Here is a 2,769-nt window from a genome sequence, read left to right on the forward strand (position 1 = left end):
TCCCCAGTGGAAACAGCTGACAGGCCATGGCTGGTGGAGACTATATCTTGGTGGAGAGAAAGTGGAGTAGAGAACAGGGTTTCTCGTCCCCCTTCATCACGATCTTGCTCCTCAGGCTGGGGACTTAACACCTCACCAGTCCACCATGGAAGGACACAGTATCTGCATAGATGGAGAAAGCATTTTCTTGTAGATTTGCTCTAATTATGAGATTTTTCAAGATTTCTGACATGTCTCATTATATAACATCACAGGCCTTCAAAAAACTCATTAAAAAACTCAAAGTAAAGAAGAACATAAATTATTCCACTTAGCATTATAACAGTTTGTACTGTTAAGGAATTAAAGTTTATTGATTTTGTTAGTATAACTGTTCAGAGTCATGTTCACAAATGACAAAGAGCTTAAAGTTTATCCCTTGAAGAACAGGGTGTACTTTAAACAGAGTTGTAATGTTAAAAATGTGTTGGAATAATACTCTTGTCTGAGACTTACCCAATTGAGGGTTACATTTTCAAAGTTAGACCAGGTCATAGAAAATAGTCACCCAGTCACCTTTCCAATTTATATGCCCCTGTTCTTACTCTCGTCTATTATAAAACACCTATTTTCCAAGGATCAATACATTCCAAAGAATCTCAAGGGAAAATAAGTCACTCAGAAGGGAATTAATCATGGCATAAAGCAGCAGAGGTTGTATCCCTAGATATCATTATTCTTCTGAGGTCCTTCAACCAGGTCCGCAGGTACATGCACAGCTGTGTGTGTATGTGTTAATGTGTGAATTTCTGTGTATGCATTTGTATGAGTGCAAAGAAGAGAGAGAACAAGAAAAAACTGTTTGCACAAAGAAGGGAATACAAAATATAAACTAGGCACTTCATTTAATTTTGTATTACATATCTTATTGGCTCAGTCTTCCACTAGGATCAGAACTCCATGAAGAGAGGGCTCAATCTGTTATGTCACCGTTTTAGAGTCAATGAATAGAACAATAACCATCATTCAAAGCCTGTAGATTCCATTAGGGTTCACTCTTTTTTAAAATTTTATCAGATTGTAGTTGATTTACAATGTTGTGTTAAGCGTCCAGTGTACAGCACAGTGATTCAGTTTTATATATATATATATACATATATTCACTCTTTTTTAGATTTTTCCCATACAGATCATCACAGAATACTGAGTAGAGTTCCCTGTGCTATACAGTAAGGTCCTTATTAGTTATATATTTTGTATATAAAAGCATGTATGTGTCAACTCCAATCTCCCTGTACCCCTCCTGGCCTCCTTTCCCTTCTGGTAACCGTAATTTGTTTCCTACAGCTGTGAGTCTATTTCTGTTTTCCAAATAAGTTCATTTGTACCATTCTTGGTGTTATATGTTGTGTGGATTTTTATGCATGTAGTGGCATGTATTCTACAGAATAGTTTCATTGCTCTAAAAATCCCCTGTGTTCCATTGACTTATCCCTTCCTCCCCTCTAGCCCCTGGCAGCCATTGATCTTTTTATTTTATATGTTTTTTAGCTATCTCTATAGTTTTGTCTTTTCTAGAATGTCTTACAGCTGGACTCATTGTCCTATGTGGTCTTTTAAGACTGGCTTCTTTCACTTACTAATACGCATTTAAGTTTCCTCTGTGTCTTGCCATGCCTTGGTAGCTCACTGAAGAATACTCCATTGCTGGATGGACCAGTTGATCCACTCACCTACTGAAGTTCTATGACTAAAACTGTTATAAATATCCATGTGCAGGTTTCTATCTTGGCATAAGCTTTCCATTCATTTGGGTAAATACCAAGGAAGGTGATTTCTGGATCTTATGGTAGGAATATGTTTATTTTTTAGAAAAAACTGCCAGTCTTTCAAGGGGATTGTACCATTTTGCATTCCCACCAGCATGCTTGTATTTTCTCTGTTGCTCCACATTCTTGCCAGCATTTGATGTTGCAGTGTTTTGGATTTTAGTTATTCTAACGTATATGTCTTGGAAACAATCTCATTTTTTAAAAAAATTTTCCAATTCCCTAATGATGTATGATGCATCTTTTCATACAGGTGGGAAAATATGAAATGTATCACAAATTTACCTCATCTTTGCAGAGGACATGCTAATCTCTGTATGATTCTAATTTTGGCATATGTGCTTCCAAGGTGAGCACTGCCCTTTCTTTTGATTCCCAAGTTGAAGGATGTAATGGCTAAAACAAACATGTAACCATGAGATAAATTGGAGTATGCCGTTGACTGCAGAGTCTTGTCTATTTATATAAAATATATATGATATCAGACTTGTGAATTGAGAAAGAGCAAGAGACACCAAGAAATGCAGAAAAGAAAAAAAAAAAAAAACAGTAGGAAGGATATGTACTTTCAGACAGAACCACAAAGGCACCCTAGTTTCAACATGTGCAGACAAAACAAGGCAGGTTTTTAGAAGAAAGTGAAAAATAAAAATGGGGGCAGTGAAGTAATTAGAACTAACTTTAGAAACATGTTGGAAGTTTTCTCCCAACATTTTACTTTCACCTATTCCTCCTGCTTAAGCCTGTTTACAAAGAGCTTAGAAAAACAGTGTGACTCCATACTTATAAAAAAAAGTAATCAAACTGTTCAAAAAATTTTAAAGTTGAGCACCTATATTTTAAGATGTGTAGGATTCCAGGTGGTGCAGTGGTAAAGAATCCACCTGCCAATGCAGGAGACACAAGAAACACTCAGGTTCAATCCCTGAGTCAGGAACATCCCCTGGCATAGGAAATGACA

General features: G+C 36.6%; 1 pseudogene; it reads right to left on the minus strand.

The window, feature by feature from the left end:
* Positions 1-2,065: 2,065 nt before the first annotated feature.
* On the minus strand, positions 2,066-2,165 carry LOC133250128 (U6 spliceosomal RNA; annotated as a pseudogene).
* Positions 2,166-2,769: the final 604 nt, after the last annotated feature.

Source organism: Bos javanicus, chromosome 6 (assembly GCF_032452875.1).
Source record: "Bos javanicus breed banteng chromosome 6, ARS-OSU_banteng_1.0, whole genome shotgun sequence".
In the NCBI taxonomy this organism is placed as follows: Eukaryota; Metazoa; Chordata; class Mammalia; order Artiodactyla; family Bovidae; genus Bos; species Bos javanicus.